Below are 22,166 nucleotides of genomic sequence, written 5' to 3'. Positions count from 1 at the left end.
GAGCCCGAGCCCGGGGGCGCTTGGGCCTCAGGTCGCGTCAGAGATGGCGGCAGCAGGTCCGTGGCAGCAGGTCCGTGACGCCGTGAGCAGCACCTGGTGATGTCACGGCACGCAGATCCTGCAGGGCACGGCTGGTCGGAAATTGTTTTTACCCAGCCAACTCATGATGCTTGCAAAGAAGCTGGTGGTTTTTCACTCTGTGCATGAGTACTTAGAATTGGTTTCTCTTATACAAATAAAAGAACGTATTTCAATGGCTACTGCTAAATTCTGCTGGCACAGTGTTTCCAAACCACTGTCTCCAATGCTTGTGTTATTGGAACCCCCAGAGCAACCTCGGTATAGAAATGGTTAGCTTAATAATTGGCAAATCGCTAGTTTATTGATGACCCCTTTCTAGAGTTTGCTTTAAATACTCCTGCTTGTGGCACCATTTTCTGGTGAGGAGATGGAAGTAAAATAATAGTTACATAGTTAGAATAGTTAGAATAGTTGGTTTCTTTTTGTCTTTCTGTGGCTTGCTTACCTTGAGCCTTGAATGTGAAACTCACTGAGGAGAATACAGGAAATCGAAGTGTGACTTTAACATTACCTGAGAGCTGTGGCATCTTTTTATAGCCAGACCTTCTCACCTTCCTATTTCAGTTGAATTATCTACTTAGGACTGGTGGATCCAGGTGCCAGACCTCAACCTAGCGAGCATTAATCTGTGCTAGCAGTATTAGAACATTAACTTTTTACTCTTGCAGTGTTTTTAACTATCTTTCATTTCCTTGCTTAGAAAGCTTTTCTGCTCTGATCTTAATACTTAAGTTTCTCACAAGTGAGTTAAAACCAGATCCCCTGATATGTGCTCTGGCTTTAGCAGAACCTTATCTGACTGACTTACAGTAAAATCAGGCTGTGTATAATTGGGCATTTGTATATGGGCACATGCCGCTGGGAAGGGGGAAGCTCTTAAGCATAATTAAGCAGAAGTTCAGTAACTTATGCCTTGATTTGTACAGTTCTTAGTGCTGTTAACAGTAATGTTATGTTTATTCTGAATCCTAGTGAGAATTTTATAACTTCAGTGCAATTGTTGTTTCATTGTCCATTATTTTAATTAATGAATTGTCTTGCTGCATTTGTGATAGTGCTGTCAGGGTGTTGGAGGCTTTGAGGTCACGTAGTGGAGATAAGGCAGGGGAGGCCTGTATTTCACAAATGAAAGGGAAGGTATGTGAATAAGGTGGGGAAGCATTTGAGGTAAGTACCTGACAGAACCTGCAGAATAAACCCAGACTTTGTATTAAAGCAATGGTAGAACTTTGTTGTGCAGGAATAATGGTCTAGAGCAAGTAACAAAGAAAGAGTAAGCCTGCGTTATACTTCTTATTGCCTCCACATAACTTAACTACCAAGTGAAGATTGTATCTGCTCAAATGTAGGGTGATACAGTCCATGTGTACGTGGATAGCTTTACTAGTGAAGTCTCCAAAGCTGGAGAGTTGGGTTTTGTGTTCTAATTCTCAAAACAGTGAATAATATAAGACTGAAGTAATTGGATGACTGATATATCCAGGTACCAGCAGAGATTATTTTAGCTTAATTTCTAAAGTTTGAGGTACTGAAATGCAAACTGGACTTTAGTGAAAATTTGTTCTAATACAATAGAATCTTGATTCAGATCTGAGGCTTGATTAGTAGAGAAGGTAGTCTAGAGCTCACAGCTGTGAGTGAGAGGAAAAGAAAGTACAGAAATCTGCTGCCTTTCTTGAGGTGAGAGAAGGTGGGGTTTTTTTCTTCTTTGTTTGATAAAAATGTCTTTGGTTAGGCTACAAAATGGCATACAGAATTATACTCTAGCTAAGCCATGAAGTGGGACTGTCAAACTAGGTTATAGCATCTGAGTTTTGAAGTGTCTATAGCTTTGTCATTTGAGGTTCCTGGCCCTTTTGTCTTGGTCCTGTTGCTTGCTATTAGAGGAAAGGGAGGACAAGAAGTCTTAATAATCTTAATTGAGTAACATCAAGTAAGGAGGCATTAGATGAGTTCTAGTGTCAAATCGTTACAAATAATTTTGTCTAAATTTGATAGGAACTTGCTTTCTTGAAGCAGATTTAAACACAAGTCTGAAGAAGCTTTAGTTGTTATTGTAATGAGTCTTCTATTCGAATGTGTCAAAAGATCAGGTGGCAGAACCTAGCAAAAATAAACTGTTGGGAGTGAACTGTGACTCACTAATAGTTAATGAACAAGTTGTCTGTCCTGCTGTTGCAGGTACCTGGGCATTCCCCTGGGAACTCTTCCTGTGCGGGATGAGATTTGGCTCTGTGATGAGCTGTTCTCTTACACTGCTGTAATTACTTTGATTTTTGACCCTTTTGTCAAAAGGGACAGAGATTTGGGGAAAGTTCCTGTAAAAACTTTCTGTAAATTCTAAAACTGTGTTAAACTGGATCCTAGTAACAGCTAAAATGCTAGCCAGACCGAGTGTTTTCTTCACACTTCTACTGATGAATGAGTACTGTCTAGTAATCTCTAAATAGCAGTAAAACGGTATCTAATTATTAAAGGTCTGCAGACAAGGCTTTTTTCCTCCCTTCCCCTAACTCCCTGGGCGTGGCTTTTGCAGCTGATGAACTAGAGATAGTGTCATGTTCTTAAAGCTGAGAGGCAAGGAAGGTGAAAAGGATTAAGACGTTCAGTTGGGAAAACAAGATATTACTGGGTTTCCTCAAAGGTGAGATCTCTCTGAAGAAGGGATGCTCTGGCATATGGCAGGCCTTGGAGAAGAATGAAGGAGCAGTTAGCTCCCTTTTAACAAAGGAGGATATAGAGGCTTAGAACCTAGCCAACAGTGTAAAGAAATAAACTCTTTTTTTTTTCCCCAAAGTGAGTTTAAGATACAAAAGGAGTGAAGGGAGAGGATGTATTTAAATAAGGCAAGGAGTGAAAAAATGGTTGGGGCATTGAACTTCTGAAAGAAGACTGCTTTCTGAGAAGTATGTTCAGTTATGAACATACATACATATGACTGCAGGCAGTCCTAGTCATAAAATCCTCACCTTAGTCACTGTTCTTGAAAAAAAGTGATTGGGAGGAATCGTGAACAGAACTTGAAGGTTGACCAAAAAAAGTTTGTGTTTAGTCTTTGAAATAGAGAGAAAGCTTTTTGTAAACTCAGGGAATGTTGATTATACCTAACACACCCACTTTTTAAAAGCTTTAAAATAGGTGAAGAATATTGTCACCCTTACTGAAGGTGGGAAGGTCACAGCTAGGTTAGTATCCACAGCACTGAAACGGTCATGAAACTCAGCTGATGCTTGGCAGCTGTGAGGAGGAAGCAAGTCTGTTGGGTTAAGGACATAATTACTGTTTTAGAGCTCTTGGGCAAACTGACTTGCCAGGACAACTTTTGTCAAGAGAAAACTCTTACCGTCAAGAGATGGATTGTAGTTATTCCTCAAACTCAGAGGCTCAGCAGTGGTGATGCTAATAAGTCATCGACAAAGTTCCTTGTCTCAAACAAGCCATGTACTTAATTCGTCAGAATAATACAAGGTTTATGCCAATGCAGACCATTCAACCAAACATGTCCACAGCTCAAACCTTCATGCCCTGCAAAAGTGCTGTTCAGAGTCCAGCAGTTTGTGTTCCTCGTGTTGGTATCTGCACTGTGACCTGCAGGGCCAGTTGAGAAGCCTGATACTTGTGCGATGTACATACGGCTCTTGTGCTCAAATAAGCATTAGGCGTGTCTTTATTTCTGACAACAAAAGTCTTTCTTTCCAGCCTGACAATTATCACTCTTAAAGGATGCAATACAGTACTCTAAATACAGGCCAAAGATGTATCCTTTTCCTGTAATACATTTGACAAAAAATTTATTTGCATAGTTCATGCACTAAGCAGAATTCAGTTCACTTAACTCTTGCACATACTTTCAAGTTTGCCAAATTCCCAACCGCTTGCAGGTAAACAGCCTTTTGAAAGAAAACTGATGCTTTCTGGGCCACTCCTTTTCCTGAAAACAACGTATAGGTTCTTGCATCGCTCTTGCTGAAACCTGGCTTGGTGCTTAGCTAAATAAATAAGCTAGATTTTGCTCATGTTTGCTCATGTTCTTGAGAAATGAGAGTGGAAAGGGCCCAAGGCAAGATAGCAGTCACATCTGCCTGGAATACTCTCAGCAGTGGAGTGGATGTCTTGGGGTGGTCAGGAGCTGCTGACAGCGCAGGATGGGAAACAGGTGCCCAAATAGGCAAGGGGGGGAATTAAAAGGAGTGGGATGCAGTCACAACTGGAAATGCTGAATGTGAAGGTGACCTGTCCTTTCTGTTGGATTGTAAGCAAGAACTAAAGGGGAGGCAGCGAGAGAGGTGAGGAGAAGGGGAGCAGGCAGCAAAGCTACAGGCTGTCCGGGGTGGTCACGGCCCAGTGGACGCACAGCGAGCAGGTGTGAGGCCCAGCACACAGCAGGGCCAGGCACTGGTGTGGCCGAGCGAAGAGCAAGTGTTAGGTGCTGCGGTTGAGTCTTGCCACTCCAAATGGCGTGGCCGCCGGTACCGGTGCATTAGGATAAACCGTAAGATGGACTTCTTGATAGGGAAGGCTGCAAGGATGATTGGACTGAACCATGGGAGGCTCTTCCAGCTCTTACCCGGTGAGTTACTCTTTTGGTTGACCCTTTTGAAGTGTCCTATTGCATAGGTGAAAATGGGTCTATCTGTGTCCTTTACGAAAGTCCTCAGCCTGGTGGGAAGACAACCAAACTGCTGGAGAGTAGCACCAGTTGTAAAGAAGAGTGGAGAATTGGCAGTTCCTCATACTCCAGGTATCCAACAGTTCCAGCCCTTCGAAGAATTACAACATGGGGATAACAGTTTCTAGTTAAAAATTACTGATCCTTGTACAGTGATGTATGCGTCCCAATCTCATGGTTAACTTAAATGTAAATGAGTTTTTTGGGTTTTAATTTTTCCCCCCGTAGTCATTGAAGTTGTAGTAGTACTGCCAAGTTCTTAGTGTCCAAGAGCTAAAGTATAAAGCAGTTCTTTGCACTGCATTTTACTTTATGCATTGTGTACTGTAAATGCACTGTATAGTCAGTTGATTGTTTTACACATTTATATTTTCAAAGAAGTTTGGGCTATTTGTAATAAAAAGCAATATTATAGCACTCTTTATGATGGATTTTATTCAAGATTAACACTTGCTAAAACATTCCTCAATTTGCAGAGCAATAACTCAAAGAGGGGTGGGAAGTAGCTCTAACAAGTTGCACACAGATCTTTCCAGCAACTTGTCTACACAGACTTCTCTCAGGGTCATTCATTTTCCTTTTTCAAAGCATGCATTAAGTTCAGGGCTGGATTCTGTAATGCCTCAACATTTTCACAAAAAGAATTGGGGAATCAGTTTGTCTTGTTATTTCTAGGAGTAGAACAATAAAGACTTACTCGAACTGCTTGTGCCGTGGTTGGGTTTTTTTCCCAGGCTTTTTATGTTGCTCTCAAAGCTATTTTTAATCATTACAGATAGCTTCACAGTTAGAAAGGTGAAGCTCTGAATGTTCATGTTTTATTTCAGATCTCCACAAAATGTTTGCTTTCCATAAAGCTTGCTGGCTGTGTGTCTGAGTAGAGCTGAACAGTCTGTGCAGAGCTGCATGGGTTTTCTTCAGTGTGCGCCATTCAAACTGAATGGAAGCAAAAGTACTCTTGTGGCATTTGATCTATTGCAAAGTGTTTGAGTTTATTAGGAAAGTGAGTATGTATTTAAAAATTCGTCTTTGAAACAATCTGGGAAGCTAGAGAGATCAACTACACCGATCATCAACACTGTGTAACTACCTTGACTTTTCTAGAAGGTAAAATCCTGCCATTTCTGGCGTTGACTTCCTTCTCATTTTGTCAGCGTCTCTAATAGCAGTTGGGTACAAGCTTAGTAAGAGGATCAAATACAGTGGATTTGATGTAATAACAAAGCTTCATGTTGCTGGTTTGTGTGGAGACTCTTGGTGTTTCTATTCCAGTAAAGGACTCCATTTACGGATACTATGATTCCTGTTCCCAGAAGCAGTGATTTGTACTCTAGCTATAGAAAACTGCATAGCGTCTAGCATTGCTGGATTTTGGTAGCCTCATGTTTGAGCACAGCTGAATACCTGAGGAAAGAGAACTTCACCTAATGTTAGTATGTCAGGAAAAAAAAATTGCACTATGTCAATAACATGGTAAAACATACAGCAAAGAAAGGGACAAGTCTGGGCAAACCGGAAAGGCTAGAACAGCTTACATAAAGAGGTTTTTTCTTTGTGTTAGAAAAAGCTGTGGCTTGCTTCTTGCTGTTTGCCTTATTATTGTGGAGGCAGGCTTGTCTAGTATTTGTTTAATCTGAATAAAATAGATAGTGCCATTTTCTTAGTAATTAAAACCTTGTAAAAATTAAGTGTGTGTTTCTAGTTTATCACGCCAGTAAATAACTTTGTGAGTTACTTTAACAAATGGATGTTAAAGGTCGTGTGGCAAATTGCCTTTTTATTATACAAGATTGCAAATTGGTTATCGTGACATTGTTTTATTCTTTTGGGGAGATAATAGCACCTTCCCCTCCCCCCCGCCCCGCCTCTGGTAGTTACCTGCGCTGAATATTTATTTCCTTAGGACCTCTAAGGGACATATTTGTCAGTAATTTAACAGCATAATTTAAAGTGTGCTAAGGGTGAGATGCCCTCTTTGATTACATTTCATTTGAAAGATAATTGGCCTTGCTGCATGTGATATTAATAGCCTATCTGAAAAGTTGTAGTATGAAGTTTTTAGCTTGACAGTGGATTTTACATACCAGTAATCACTTAAATTAGAATTAGAGATGACCTGGGACACGGAGTGTGATTTCCAGCTCCTGGGTGTGGTGTGAAATGAAGTAGGGTACGGCAGGTTTTTCAGATGTTCTTTTCTTGCCTGATGTCTCTCAGTGTAGGAGTAGAGAAGAGCCTGGATTAGTCTCAGCCACGCTGAATTCTGTTGCTTCTTATTTATCATCTCCACCATATTCAATGATATATCTCATACCTCATATAATATCATGTCTCAAGTATGCTATGCTTTCTGCAAGTTTGATATTTATCATTGAATGGGATGCTTTTGTTAGTGTAATTCAAGTTTAATTTCTTATACTTAAGCTACATGCATAGAAATTACTTTGCAGACAAGCAGGTGGAGGAGACTGAGGAGCCTGAAGAAAACCCACTGAAGCAAATAAAATACTTGAGCTGCAAATAAATACACTGTAACATCTGTGACATCTAGAACTACATTCCATTGCTTTAAAAAAAAAAAAAAAGGTCAAAGACCTACTAACAGCAGAAAGGCTACTCTGAGGCAATAAAGCTCTTGGTAGTAAGCCAGGGAGGCTGTTAATTTGGAGGAAGTAAACAGAATTAACTTTGAATTTTCCCTACAAAGTAATAAGTTGTGTATGGTGCCATTACAACAAAAAAGCCAAAATGTTAAGGTATTTAAAATTATGTACTTGTCACACATGGCTGACCACAGCTGTTCAGTCCTGACTTAGAACAGAATGGCTTGGATTCTCTGTAGGAAGAATTATTGCATGCTAGTCTCCTTGGATCAGCAAAAATATATGGATGTGGTTTGTTCTCGTGCCTGTTTGTATGAGGATGGGTTAACTGTTGGATAAGTAAAGCTGAAGGAAGAAACATAGAGGAAAAACATACATTTGCCTGTTTCTCCAAAGTGTTGCCTTGCTGCAAAGACAATTCAATAACACTTGTCTTTTTGAGTTGTTAAATTCAAATGAGACAGCAGATCCCGTTAATTTATATAGCCGGACCACTTATGTACTTATTTTCTTTTAGCTGAGGTTTACATATATGCTTTCTGCAAACACTCATTCCATTTTTTAATATGTGCATGAGAATGTGTTCTCAAGAAATGAATGCAGTGAACCAAGTGGTCCGGATCACACTGTTCCCACCATTATTTGCCATTCCACCAGCACTGACAGCACTGTGATTTCTATTTCCCTGAGAACAATGTAAAATTACTTGAGATTGAGTACTGATGTAATTGCTAAATATGAGGTCTTTCGCTTAAGTGGGTTTTAATTAATGGAATGCATTCTTCACTGTGTTATTTCTATTTTGTTTAGAATGCCACGTGTTTTAGGTGAAATGCCTTATGAAAGCTTAAATAGCTAGCATTGCTGTGATTACTCACACAGAGGACAAACCCCAGGTTTGTTTAAAAGGATAGCTTTTCTATAAAACCATCTTAACTGGCATTAATGATATTGTTGTACTTTCAACTATACTTCTTATTATGAAGTGAGTCAATACTTCACTAGTTAATCTCCTTTTCACACTTAATCCATGATTAAACATGTTCTAACTCTCCTGCAGTTATTAGTTGTTCCTTTTTTTAATATCGGGACATCTACTCTGGATAAATTTTCTTGCGTATCGAAGTCCCACAGATATCCTAAGGCAGTTCTTGTGGGCACTTTTTTAGACCTTGTGGTTATGCTTTTCCTTATGAAAATGTGAAAGTTATCTTGATTATATCTGGTTTACTCATAAATATATTGGAAGTATATAATTATCCTTATGTAGTAGAAAATTACCTGCATTATCAAATACAGATAGGTGATATTTATTGAAGACACACAGCTTTTTGCCTCACTTTAGCAATTTTACTGTCATCACATTTTTAGTACTAGAATTCATTTATTCACTGATGTATCTTAAAAGGTCATTTTTGCTTTGCTTTTGCATAGCTGTTTTTCTTAACTATTTTAACCATGGATTTTCCTTTCACATTTTTAGCTTCCTTCAGTCTTTTTTAAACTTCAAAATAATCCATGCATGTTGGCTTTTATTTTTTTTCTGTTTCACACTATTCTTTTTTTCTTTACTTCTATGGTAAGGAGGGTGACTCAGAACTTTGATCCCATCTTGGTTTGCGCCTTGTATGAGTGTAGTGTCCCAGCAGCCATCAGTCTGGCTTTGTGCGAGTCCTCCAGGCTGATGGGTATTGCCATGGCAGAGTGGGAGGACTTCTGTTGTTGGGTTGATAGAGGCATTCTGGTTCTTGAGTAGTAAGGTTGATACTTTTTACTGTTGCCACACTTGCTTTTTATAAATTGTTTTTTCTTGTGGTTCCAGAATCACTCTTGGTAATTTTTATGCTGTAAGAGTAATAGGTCCATCTATTTTCATTGATTTCTTGCTAGGGACTGAATTTATTCCAGTGACAATAAGTGGTATTTTGCGTTCCATTATAAGGCTATGTGAAATTTTAGTTGAGAAGTAAACTGCTGATTTTAGCTTGTAATTTGGGTAACTTCTTGGGGGGGCAATATATTTTATTTTAAATGGAATTGCTTGAAGGAATCTTTCATCTGCTTGGGAGAGTAACTTTGCACTGTGAGATTCAGCTGCCCCTTGTTTGCAATAGTATAACTAATACATCTCTAAAAAATATCAGGAAGCAATGAGAATGCAAATTAAACTGTAATTTCTGACAAACCTGGCTTCATCATTATTTTAAACTATGGGCCTCAGGTTATTGATTGCAATATTTGTTTTAGCCTCATTAGCAGAAGAAGCTATATAGTATCAGTTATTCCCCCCAGTGGTTTTTAAAAGTCCAAAGAAACAAGAACTGTAAAAGAAGATAAATGTCTATTCAGTTAAATTAAACAGCAAATCAGTTTTGAGTCACTGAAAGACAGTTGCAAATATCTGTCCTGATAAAATAATTCTGTTGAGCTTTAGTAGGAAAAAGAAAAATTACATCACAAAATGGTTCTATAATATTTCACGGCAACTTCCTGTGCTAAATAAATACCCATCTGAGAAAAATAAGTTTGTAATCCTGGAGATATGCCAAGTATGAAAGTTCATCTTTGAAACGGAATGCTTTTTTAAAAGAAACATGCATGTATAAAAGTATAAATGGAGTCTTTGCAGATGCTGTGATGCAGCAGCTTTGAACATGAATTTTCTAGAGCATAAACTCTTATAAACTTTATTTGTAGTTCAGTAGTAACATTAAGCAATTTTGATGATAGAGGTTTTTTTTGTGACTGCAGTGTGACGTTTGGGATGATGCAGCATAGAGCCCAGTCATGCAAACTCCTGGCGAATTGATCGTTTTACACAGCTGACATTAGTGACTTTGGCCTCCGATGACTGATACTACTTCTGTGTACCATTCCCAGGATTGTCTGCTACATGAATGAAGAATGAACAAACATGCAAGAAAACTGAGGAAAAAAAGGTAGGTTGTGCCAGAAAATCCTACTTAAACTGTCTGAACACTGAGCCTCCTTTGTTCCATAGTTCTATGTAGTCAGAAGAGAATGCTGCAGAGAAGCAAGGTCATGATATCAACCGAACTACTAAACTTACTTCATTTTACACCGAGTGCCAACATGGAACTCGCTTTCTTCCATTGGGGCTCTGAGGAGGAGAGGAACTTGCCTGTTATTTATAAATATTGACAAATATTCACACATGCTTAGAAATTGTTATGTGCAAGACCTAAGCTTTCTTTTGCATGCTGCATACAGATGAGTAAAATACCAATGAGTATTCCTAACGCACAACGTAACATTCATATGCAATTCTGTTTTAATAACTATACATATGTAGATATGAATAGGCAATTGACACTTTGCACTAGTCCCCTGCATATTATTATATAGCATAATTAGCATCAAAACAGTGTTATGTAAATGCTTCTGTTGTAAATGTGCAACCTGAGGGTTAGATTTGCGTAAAGGCACATGTAGGAGTGATGGAAAAGAATATAAACTCTATTGGTTTAGGCTTTTATGTAGTCTTGGAATGGATTACAACAAAGGCTGGCCCCTTAGACTTGCCTTCTCTTAACTCTGTGAGTTAAGAAGACAGTATATTTCTTAGGTTGCAGAAGTATAAATGAAAACAGAATTGTTCTAACAAGTGTGATGACATAGTATTTTATTTAGTGCTCAGAATAGCATATTACTCATCCAGATTCTTCTTTCCAGGAAGTATAGTGATTTTTTCTGGATATGTCAGTGGTTATCAAATGCATGTCTCACTTGACTGTGTGTTTAAAGGTTGATACAAGGATTCTCAAAGGGTTTTTCATCTAGGAGAGGAAAAAGATGTACAAATATGTTGGGAGAGCATCGTCTTGTTCTTTTTGCCCTGCAGTGTGATGGACAGATACTGAAACCACATGCATTGAATATTTTGGTGTGGATTGTGAGCTGGTTTTTTTGAGGGGTTGAAGTATACATGCTAAAACATCAATCAAGAGTAATTAAAGATGTACTTGAATTTAGTGGTAGTGCTGAACATTTAATGTGGAATTAGGTATTTTGATGGATGGAAGTCTTGCTGAACAGAATTACTGCAGAATTATGAACTGCAGTATTTATGGAACACTTGATTTTTATCAGTAGTTGTCGTAGTTCAGCCCCGATCGGGACCAGACTACGCAGTCTCTCTCTCGCTCCCCCCACCCTCCGAGAGAATAGGGAGACATAATATAAGAAAAAATGGCTCGAGATAAGGACAGGGAGAAATCCTTAAAGTTACCGTTATGGGCAAAACAGACTTGACTTGGGGAAAACTATTCATTTATTACTAAAAACAGCAGGATAATGAGACAGAGGACAAGATAACCTCCCTCCACCCCTCCTTCTTCCCAAGCTTAACATTATCTCTACCACCTTCCCCTCCCAAGCGGCACAGGGGGGAAGAGGGAATGGGGTTCGCGGTCAGTTCATCACGCATTGTTTTATGCTGCTGCGTCATCGTCGGGGGAAGAATTCCTCACATTCCTCCCCTGCTCCATCGTGGGGTCCCTCTCACGGGCCACAGTCTGTCGTGAAACTGCTCCGGCGTGGGTCATCTCTTCCACGGGGTGCAGCCCCTCCAGAACGGCTGCCCCAGCGGGGCCTCCACAGGTCACAGCTGCCTTCAGGCACCCGCCTGCCCCGGTATGGGGTCCTCTGTGGGCTGCAGGTGAATCTCTGCCCCTCCATGGACCTCCATGGGCTGCAGGGGGACAACCTGCTCCACTGTGGTCGTCACCACAGGCTGCAGGGGAATTCTGGCCAGGAGCCGCATTACTCCTCCCCCTCCTTCTGAACTGACCTTGGCGTCTGCAGCCGTTCCTCACAACAGGCTGGCAGACACCTCTCAGGATCCTTTTTACATCTTATTCATTTCTCATCTCCTCTCCACTTCTCTCAGCCGGGCCGGGCCGAGTCGGGCCCAGTCGCCGCCCGGCGGGAGGCCAGAGGGTGAGGGGTGCAAGGCCCACAAGGCTCGCACCTCCCCCTCTCTGCCCCGACTCAGCTGCTTCACAACTTCTTCTCCTTTTTTTTCTGTTTTTCCCCTTCTTCTTAAATACGTTATCGCAGAGGCGTTATCACAGGACATTCTGCTACCAATTGGCTCGGCCTTGGCCAGCAATGGGTCCGCCCTAGGCCCGGCCGAGTCCACTGAACAAAGGGAAAACAACTTCCAGCAGTTTCCTACAGAAGCTACCACCTTAGGCCCCCCCTCACCCAACAAAACCAGAACAGTAGTCCTATCACTAAATCACAGAATCGTAGAATCTTTAAGGTTGGAGGAGACCTCCAAGATCATCAAGTCCAACCATGAACCTAAGACCGCCATGTCCACTAAACCGTGTCCTGAAGAACCACATCTCATGTTCTGTGAACACCTCCAGGGATGGTGACTCCACTACTGCCCTGGGCAGCCTGTTCCAGTGCCTGACCACTCTTCCAGTAAAGAAGTGTTTCCTGATAGCCAACCTAAACTTCCCCTGACACAACTTGAGGCCATTTCCTCTTGTCCTGTAGAATCATAGAACCATAGAATCATAGAATGGTTAGGGTTGGAAGGGACCTTCAAAGGTCATCTAGTCCAGCCCCCCTGCCAGGAGCAGGGACATCCCCAACCAGATCAGGTTGCTCAGAGCCCCGGCCAACCTGGCCTGGAATGTTTCCAGGGATGGGGCCTCCACCACCTTTCTGGGCAACCTGTTCCAGTGTTCTATAACTCGCATTGTGAAAAATTTTTTCCTAATTTCCAATCTAAATCTATTTAAAACCATTACTCCTTGAATCACAAGTTATTTGGAAGAAGGCACCAACATCCGCCTCCCTACACCCTCCTTTCAGGCAGTTGCAGAGAGCAATGAGGTCTCCCCTCAGCCTCCTCTTCTCCAGACTGAACAACCCCAGTTCCCTCAGCCGCTCCTCATAAGCCTTGTTCTCCAGACCCCCACCAGCTTCGTTGCTCTTCTCTGGACGTGCTCCAGCAACTCAACGTCCTTCTTGTAGTGAGGGGCCCAAAGCCGCACGCAGTATTCGAGGTGCGGCCTCACCAGTGCCGAGTACAGGGGCACGATCGCTGCCCTGGTCCTGCTGGCCACACTGTTCCTGACACAAGTCAGGGTGCTGTTGGCTTTCTTGGCCACCTGGGCATACTGCTGGCTCATGTTTAATTAATATCTCTGACAGTCTCCAGATTTTTTTTCAATGACTCAATGCTACACATTTTAAGAGAATGTTGTTGCTTCTCTAGAAGTCAGTAGAATTACTCCTGTGTTTAACATTGAAAAGTCTTTTCGCTTAGGCCTAGATAAATGTTTCAAGCACTTGCACTGTTTAACTGAGTCCTGTATGTTAGCTTCATGGAGCTCCTTTTAGTTTCTGAAGTATCAAATTAAGATTTCACTGAAGCTGAAACCTTAGTTGATATGTCTGTGAGTCACTTCATCAGAAAATAAAACAATCTGTTTGTGGTAAAAGTGTCACAACTGTATGTGTGTGCCATATGTCTTGATGGTATAGTTAGGGACAGCTGTGTGTATTTTCTAAAATAAGATATTTGTCTTTTTTTCCACAAGCCTTTAACACTGATTTTTTTTCCCAAATGTAGTCTAAGCCCCTGATCATTGAACACTCCATGGAATGAAAACGGAAATAAGTCATCTGGGAGCAAAAGTTTGCTGAAGTTAAAAGGCTTCTTTTTAGCTGTGATCCAGAGTAGGCTGTGTATCTATTTCAGTTTATGGGACTAGAAATCAGACGAAAAGGACATACAAGACAATTTCTCGTTGCGTTCTCCTCCTCCCTCTCACCTTCCTGTGGTTTCTCTGTCCTTCAAATCTTTTCTCATTAAATTTGCTAAACCTTTGCATCAATATGAAATTAAAAGAGATGAATGGTTGTTTATTGGTAGACACCGTGTCTTGACAACGAATGTAAGAATTGGAATAGTGACCAGCAATGGATTAAAAAGAGAAGATTAATCTAGAGCTTTTATGAAGCATTTTTTTCTAGCCTATTGCAGCTCTTTTGTTTTCATATCACATTGGCAAGTATAACACTATACTGCCATGTACCTTTTGTATTCTGTTCTTAGCAGCAATAGTATTTTAAATTACCTGGAAGTTATTTTGCAAAGAGATTTATCTGTTCCAGTATCACTTCACAAGGATCCATAGTTGAGAATATTGAGATCTGGTATCAAATTTAACTAAGTGTGGGGGGCAAACAATTATGCTTTTTAATAGTTACCTGTAACATATTCAGCATATTGGACAGGATCCTAAAAAGCCATTATGTTTTAGAGTATTTGCATTTTTTACAGCAGTTGTTTCCTTTTGTGATTACTTCAATATTTTGAAAGATTTTTTTGGGGTAGCAGAGCTGTGTTGTTGTTCTTCTAGTAACATATCTCCTGGTGTGGTTCATTGCCTATAAACTAATCATTTAACATGTTGTGAACTGTTGATGAACTGTGATGAACTGCATACTGCGTCCACTGCTTCAGACACCTAACTAAACAAATTAAAGCTGGAATTCCATTTTCAGCAGCCACATCTAAGCTTTATGCCTGAATCTACAGCTAGTTTTATTCTTACTTAAAACTGCCAGTGAATTAGTAGCCCTAAAATATATCCTTTGGTGTTTTTCCCAGTAAGTCTTTTTCATTTGTAATGCAGTTATTTCCTGTTTCACACTTAGTTTCCAATATTTAGGCATTTTTCCACAAGTATATACTGAAGTCTTTAATTGGTATTTTATTGTCTTTTTGTCTGAAATTAATCGAATTTCTTTTATCTCTCCCTCTGCCCTCCACAGATTTTTTAAAGTGTGCTTTTCCAGCGTTCTTCCTTCTTGTGTGTGTCACATCAGTGATAGCTTTTCCCTTGTTCCACCAATGTTTTTCAGTAATTGTTGAATGTTTTCCCTGTTTCAGAGGAACGGGAGCCCTGTCACCTACAGAGACCGTGTTTGTTTTATAGAACATGTAAAAGGTTATCATTTACAGGCTGTAATCCTGTGTTCTAACGTACATTTCACTGTGCTGCAGAAAAATGGAGAAGCTGAAAAACTTCTATGCAAAATCTAAGGGTAGTTGTCTCATTTAGACGAAAACAAAGCTGAGCTTACTTTTTAACAATTAACAGTCTTGGGGGATTTTTTTTTCTACCTTAATGCTTTATTTGTAGAGCTAATGTTTGCATTTTTGTTTATACAAAGGGGGTCTATTGAAAGAGGGACTATTTTTAATATTTTAATGTAATGCACCTGGTGCCTTTGTGGATATGTCTATATAAAAACGAATAAAGCAGTATGTCAGTGTTCTTTCACGTATTCTATAAACTCTTCATTCATACAAAAGGGTTCCTGGGTTTTCATTTAAATGACTTATCAGTAACACTTCTTTTACTTCTTTTACCCAGGCAACTCCAGGCCGGTCAGCCTCACCTCTGCGGCTGGCAAGGTCATGGAGCAGATTCTCCTGGAAACCATGCTAAAGCACACGGAGAGCAAGGAGGTGGTTGGTGACAGCCAACATGGCTTCACCAAGGGCAGATCGTGCCTGACCAATTTGGTGGGTTTCTATGATGGGGTAGCAGCTTTGGTGGACAAGGGACGAGCAGCTGACATCATCTACCTGGACTTGTGCAAAGCTTTTGACACTGTCCCGCACAACATCCTTCTCTCTAAACTGGAGAGACCTGGCTTTGATGGACGGAGCACTCGGTGGATAAGGAGCTGGCTGGATGGCCGCATTCAGAGAGTGGTGGTCAACGGCTCAATGTCCAAGTGGAGACCAGTCACAAGTGGTGTCCCTCAGGGGTCTATGTTGGGCCCGGCCCTGTTCATCATCTTTGTCGGCGACATGGTCAGTGGGATAGAGTGCACCCTCAGCAAGTTCAACGATGACGCCAAACTGCGTGGTGCCGTCAACACGCTGGAAGGGAGGGATGCCATCCAGAGGGACCTGGACAGGCTGGAGAGGTGGGCCCGTGCCAACCTCATGAAGTTCAACCAGGCCAAGTGCAAGGTCCTGCACCTGGAGTGTGGCAATGCCAGGCACAAATACAGGCTGGGCAGAGAATGGATGGAGAGCAGCCCTGAGGAGAAGGACTTGGGAGTGCTGGTGGACAAGAAGCTCACCATGAGCCGGCAATGTGTGCTTGCAGCCCAGAAGGCCAACGGCATCCTGGGCTGCATCAAGAGGAGCGTGGCCAGCAGGTCGAGGGAGGTGATTCTCCCCCTCTACTCTGCCCTGGTGAGACCCCACCTGGAGTACTGTGTCCAGTTCTGGAGCCCCCAACACAAGAAGGACGTGGACAGTTGGAGAGGGTCCAGAGGAGGCCGTAAAGATGAGGAGAGGGCTGGAACACCTCTCCTGTGAGGCCAGGCTGAGAGAGCTGGGGCTGTTCAGCCTGGAGAAGAGGAGGCTCCGGGGAGACCTGATAGCGGTCTTCCAGTACCTCAAGGGGGCCTACAAGAAAGATGGGGAGAGGCTGCTCAGCAGAGCCTGTTGTGATAGGATGAGGAGTAATGGTTTTAAAATAGAGGGGGGTAGATTTAGATTGGATATTAGGAAAAAATTTTTTACAATGCGAGTTGTAGAACACTGTCCCAGGTTGCCCAGAGAGGCGGTGGATGCCCCATCCCTGGAAGCATTCCAGGCCAGGTTGGCCGGGGCTCTGAGCAACCTGATCTGGTTGGGGATGTCCCTGCTCCTTGCCAGGGGGGTTGGGCTAGATGACCTTTGAAGGTCCCTTCCAACCCTAACCAGTCTATGATTCTATGAGTCTACTTTAGACATGATGTTTGGAATGATTGCTTTAAGAAATTGGTGGCAGAAGAATAGTTACTTTTGGTAAAGGAAAATATTTGTTAGAACCAAAGATACTAGTTCTTCATTTCTGGTAGAGTTAAAATATCATGATTTTGGGTATTTTAAGTTGGCAGTGATACAAAGGAGTGGGCCTGAAAATTTGATAGCAAGGAAGGACATCATGCATCATGGTCTAAAAGAACAATGTGATGCTTATAAAAGTTTGCTGTCATTTTATTTACTCCTAGTATGTACATGGACATGCCTGTCTTTTGAAGACCTTGTGAGTATCCTCAACATCTTGTAAAGTTTATCTATGTGCACAGATAACAAAAAAATAACAAAGCTACACGATACTGTCCTTCTAGAGTGTGATACAGCAAGAATACTCCAGCAGAAAGGAAAGTATATTTCATTAAGTACAGCATCTTTGGTTATGAAATAAAGCATCACTTCTAAAATCTACTGTTAGTAAGAGAAAATTCCTGATGGATCAATCTATATACGCATTTTTTTTTTTCAGTTAGCTCTTTGCTCTGTCTCTGTGTTCCAATGATCTCTTGTTTCTTTAAAGGGATAATACATAAGCAGAATTACTTGGCATTCAACTGAAACGTGGTGCTGTCAGTCTTGCAAAGTATCCCCTGCAGCAAGAGCCAAATGTGGCAAAATGATGCTTGTAGGCAGGTGAGAGGGTAGGAGATAGAGGTGATGGGGAAATAAAGGTGACCAGGAAATTCAAACTCTTCTCAACACTCAGAAGGGCCCTTGAGAATTGTTTGTGAATTTGGAAAGAATACATTTGAGGAAAGGCTAAAAACTTAGAGGGTAAGATCCATGTTTGTCCTTTTACTTTGAATGCCTAGAGTGATCCTTATACAAGGATCTTCTAAGAAATAATTTTTGCACCTCTCAGGGACTCTGAGTTGTCCGAGAGGGTTAATACATGTGGAGCTTGAATAGCTATACAGAGCACAGGTAAGTATTGGTTAGGCTGTGTTCCTGTTTTGAATATTTGCTGTGAGCAACTTCTGGTCAGTCGGATTTTGGCAGGTATTCCTGAAACGGCATTTTTCTCTTTGGATCAACGTGGATCTAGTCTCCTGAAGAATCTCCTGTAAAGCCTCTTTACACAATTGTGTTAATAATGTCGTGCCCTTGATAAAGAATTACTCATGGTATGATTTTTCACATCATAATAAATTATGTTCTAGAACTAATCTCTGAAACACAATTTGCATGCAAAAATAACAGTTGAGGCTTTTATGGCCTTTGATATTATGCACATTTATTGTTTTATTTGCTTCTATTTTCCTTTCTTCCACTGTTTAAGTGCATTTTTGTAGCTGCCAGCTGTATGCTCATTTCTATTACAAGTTTCTCCTTTTGTTTGTTTCCATCTACTTTTAACCTCTTCCTGAGCACCTAAGGTCTCCCATCTGAGCACAGACATTGAAATAGTGGCCTGCGTTTCAGAAGCCTTAAGTGAATGCAGAACTTTCTGATTTGATTGAGAACTGGAACTGTTCAGCCCTTTCAAAATGAATGAGATCAGTCTTGTCTAAAGGAAGCATGGAATTGTGAAGCCAAGGTAATTTAAGTAACCGATTGACCCACTTTCTTTAAAATACTTTCTGCAATCAAGATAATGGAATAATGACAGAGTCGTTATAGCTTTAACTTTGGCAAAACCAAATTATATTAACTTTAGACCAAGATCCTGAGGGAACATGAGGCTAACAGACCACACAGGGATATGGAAAATACTTATGCCTGGGATGCCCTGGCCTTGGCAAGTAAAGAAGCCTGTGTGTAAGATGCACAGCAGCAATAAAGGTAATGACTAGTGGTTTGGAAAGGTAGAGGACGAACAGTCTGGAGGAGGGAGGAGACATGATAGATTCAGTTGCAGGCACGCTTGTGCCTGGCCTTGTACCTTTTGCTGGTGACTTAACTCCCTGGTTTGACCTTGGACTGCCTCATCGCTACAGACGGCCTGGCAGTCACCAGCCTGGGGCCACCCCTGCTCGCTGTCACCAGACCTGCTCTGCCCTTCCTCAGGTGCTGTAGGACTGCACCCCTTAACGCTGTGCCATGCTGGGGTGCCTTGCTGTCCCTTCGGCTCCTGGCCAGCCTTCCCTTGCAGAGCAGCCACTCTCACTTGCTCCGTCTGCCACAGTGCAGGTGGAGCAGGGGCAAGGGAAAGAACCTGAGCCAGCAGCAGGGGTCTAAATGTGGCTTCTCGCGGCTGTACCTGCTTATCCACCAGATCCAAGGCCATGCAGCTGTGCTCCGCCAGAGCTGCACCTAAACTTCGGGGGGGCTGGGGAGAGCTTGCAGAGGAGGATTACAGAGAAAGATGGATGGAGGCTGATCAGGGCTACTACAGCCTCTTAAACTGCTCCTAGGGCCCTGAGTGCAGTTTGTCTGTAAAAGCAAGTAGGGAGGAGGGGACACTTTAAGAATATATGTAACTATCTGGGTGGGTTTGTTGTTGTTGTTCTTGTTTTTTAAACGAATATTGTAAGAACACTGACACTGCAGAGTCAGTCACTCAGAATTTAGCTCATGTCACCATTACTATTACATAGGTGCCTTAGCAGAAGTTTAGGTTTTAATCTTATTGAGACTAAAAAGACAGCAAAAGATACATCCCTTACTTCAGGGTGACCTGTTATCCTATACTGTTTCCCACTAAATTCTCCGTGATTGTTTCAATGCTAATGCTTCTTAATAAACAGTTTAATCTTTAGTGAGATAAACCAGCGTATTTTTCAATAATCATATTTCAGAAGTTTTTAAAATTAACTTTTTAAACTAAAAAAAAAGAACAGCAAAAATCCTCCATCAAACACTTCTGTTTCAAAAAAAAAATAGTCCCATGGAATAGCTGATCAGGAACGCTATGAAGTTTCAATAAAATTACAAGAAACATAAAACTAAATAATGGGAAGTCATCTCAAATAATGGGAAGCAATCTCTTTAGACATGTCTGCCTAATTAGTGGACAGGAGCTAGAAACTAGATTCAGAGCTTCTCCTTTTAATGAATTATCTAGGATTTCCAATCAGAAGGAGTGTGTGCAAATGTTTTTGCTGCTGCTGTGCTGTATAGTGCAACAGCAAAAACACCCCAGACCCGATCTGCTAGATTGCATTGTATGGGATGTGGGAGATGTAAGTGGAAGGGGGCACAGAGGGGGGAAAAGCAAGTGTGGAAGGGTGCACAGACCCCCGATGGCGGCTCCTGAGCCCGCGGGTGAGGCTGTTTCCCATTGCGTCTAGTCTGCAACACTGTAAACCCCAAAAACCTGTACCTGTGCCACAAAGTACCAGCATTGATCAACTGGGTTCTTACAGAAGAGCAATTTAGAGCTTTTATTTTTATTACCAGTGCTGCTTTTCAGACACATCCAGAAGTAAGTAGGTCAGGCAGTTAATGTGAACGGCATTTAATTTCCTTTTTGCAGTGCAAAGTGAGAAAATGGAAAACCAGCCCATTTTGTTTATACAGAAATACACGTACCTTGTCATCAGGAAGTTTGAGATTTACCAGTCTCTTTCTGTCTCTCTTGCCCTCTGTCTGGTATTAAGAGATTTTCTTTGTAAAACATACTGCTCTTGGAGCCTCATGAACCAAATAATATTTAAAAAACAAAACCAAACATTTCTGTCCATTACTTTTCCTGCTTTTTCAAAGTATCTCCTCTTTCCAGATACTTATTTCTAGTTGGGGGACAAATATTATCATTTAAATTATTTTTGATCTGACTGCTGTCTTTGTTTTGTGTAGGGTGGCAGAACTGCTCTAATGGATTTTACAATTACATTTCTCATAACTACAAGTATATCTTGTCAGTGATCTTTAATTGTAACTAAATGCCCATGATTTTGTAAATGCCTTTTTTTTTTTGCATTCTAACTTAGTATCACAGATTCATAAATAGGTTCAAAACCAGCCTTCAAGGAGAACATTAGGGTATATTTCTTGAATCTCTGCATTCTTGTCACTTGGCTTAGTACCTTCCAGGCTGCCGAGCCTTGTGTGAGGAGGGGCTTCGCTGCTCTTTGGGCCCAAGTCAGTTCTCAGAAGTGTAGAATTTGATCTAGAATTTATACTCGCTCCATCATCTTAATTCCTCCAAAAGAAGGACTTGGTAGATCTAGAACATCTCTATATATTTCAGTTTATTTATTTTCCTGTCACTGTTAGGAGTAGTTCTTCTTTTCCAAGTAACTTGGATTTTTTTTTTCCTAGAAATCTATTGGAAAGATGCGAGTTGTATACTCATTACTCATATTTATGTTTTTGTTCCAAGTGAAATACTTTCATAAATAGTTTTATTGCAATGGATATTGTTTTACACTTGGTTTTGGCAAACATTCAATCAGGAAGATCTCATAATCACTTCATTCCACCTTAATCAAGAGAATTGTAGATTGTCACCTTTGAAATACCTGTTTTAAATCAACAAAGCAGAGTTTAATGGCATGCTTTATCACTGGTACTCTGATAATGCAGATCATTTGAACTTTCTTTTAACATGGGTAGATCTAGCAGTAAAGGGATGGCAGAAATCTAATACATAGTTTTTTGGGGGAGGGGAAAAAAACCCTAAACAAACAAAAAACTCAACCCAAAAATCTTCTAAGTAGTGGCTCACGGACTGTTTAATGAATGATATAGTTCTCTCTTCCCAGAACATTTCTTTGGTGATGTGCTATCTACTGATTTTCAGTGCACACCCAGAAATATCTGTTCGTTCTGTGCTTTTTCTTCTTTCCTTGAAAGGCCTCCCCCACACACGTTCGTCCTGCTAGGAGGTTCTGCAGTGCTGCTAAAAATACAGTTTCATAATCAGCTTAATGTGGTCTGAAAATGAGCTAGCAACAAAATAGCTAATCCTACACTCCCCACCAGTTTTGGTTGTGTTCCCATTGATGGATGGAGGACTTGTGTGGTGATGCAATGTGTCATACTGGTTTGCTGAGTCAAC

The 22,166-nt window shown here is 41.1% G+C and overlaps 1 long non-coding RNA gene across 1 annotated transcript in view; it reads right to left on the bottom strand.

The window, feature by feature from the left end:
* Positions 1–22,166, bottom strand: part of LOC147599458 (uncharacterized) — a 352,989-nt gene that overhangs the window by 17,335 nt on the left and 313,488 nt on the right. The window lies entirely within an intron of this gene.

This window comes from Chlamydotis macqueenii, chromosome 10 (assembly GCF_036417535.1).
Source record: "Chlamydotis macqueenii isolate bChlMac1 chromosome 10, bChlMac1.mat, whole genome shotgun sequence".
NCBI lineage: Eukaryota > Metazoa > Chordata > Aves > Otidiformes > Otididae > Chlamydotis > Chlamydotis macqueenii.
This window is presented reverse-complemented; position numbering and strand designations above follow the sequence as displayed.